The following is a 1216-nucleotide window of genomic DNA, read 5'->3' as shown; positions in this document are numbered from 1 at the left end:
GGCGCCTCACAGTTGTCATATAGCTAAAATCATATTTGGCTAAGAGGATTTATAGTTGGTCCCAGTTTTTGGTAGTGAAAGGTAATTCCACTAGTAATTAGTTGCCATATATGTACTATACATTTGAGATAAACCACGACACTTATTATGGATTGGAGAGAGAATTTTTTATCACAACCATTTCTCCTGGAGATGCTCTTGTTTCTTTTTTTAGTAGAGTTCTCCTGTTCAAGGGGTAATCTCTGCGGTCCTGAGTGGGGAACTATACCTTGGGCACATTGGCTTCAACCAGGTACTTACGTCCAAACACTACCACAAAGTACACCTTAAATATAGTGGAAAACTCTCATAAGAAAACAATTTGAAGCAGGCTGTCCGCCCTGGAGAGGTTATAACATTTGTGAGGCAAATGAAAATTCAAAGCTAAATGGAAAAAAATATTTATACTAAATATTATCATTTTTGTTACTCATCTCATCTCTTAGCCGTTTTCTCTAATACGATAACGTAAAAATAGATGCCCTTTATAACTGCTAAGATAAAATCATAAATCTGCCATCTTAAAAGAAAAACGACGAAGGAAAGCTACGCTCGCCAAAGAGAAAAGCTACAACGGGACACACAATGCTGCATCCGACCATGTTTTTTTTTTGTTGGAATCAGTCGTGAGGACACTGGAACCAGCCGTGGTGCATCCCGGGAACCCGACGGCAATAGATGCTGCATCCGGTCATTTTTTGATAGAATTGACATGTGTGGATGCTGAAATGGGGCAGGAGAAAAGCTGCAAAACCTTAGTGACCGTGCAACCATGGTTCCCGCAAGCTACGATGGCGCCGACCGTGCAACCATGCTTCTAGCAGCTTGGCGAGGTGCTGGGAACCATCGGCAAAAATTTTGCAGTCATCAGAGTAGCTACGACGGTGGTGACCGCAAGCTGCACATTTTTGCTGGAACTGATGGGCCCTAGGCGAAGTCCTTTTCATGGAACCGGCTCGCGCATTTGCTGGAACCAGAGACTGTAGATGTTGGAATCAGCGACGGTGACCACCGGCTTGCTGGCGAGATGTTATAACCAGCGCATGCAAATGCTGGAGCAAGAGATTTTTTTCTCGAACTAGTGCGAGTGTCAATTGCGAGCATCAACGTGGTAGAAGCCATAGATACTGCATCTTGCCGGCGTGACATGCTGCTAGGGACCGAGGCGACAGGAGGT

Source organism: Triticum aestivum, chromosome 1A, assembly GCF_018294505.1.
Source record: "Triticum aestivum cultivar Chinese Spring chromosome 1A, IWGSC CS RefSeq v2.1, whole genome shotgun sequence".
NCBI lineage: Eukaryota > Viridiplantae > Streptophyta > Magnoliopsida > Poales > Poaceae > Triticum > Triticum aestivum.
This window is presented reverse-complemented; position numbering follows the sequence as displayed.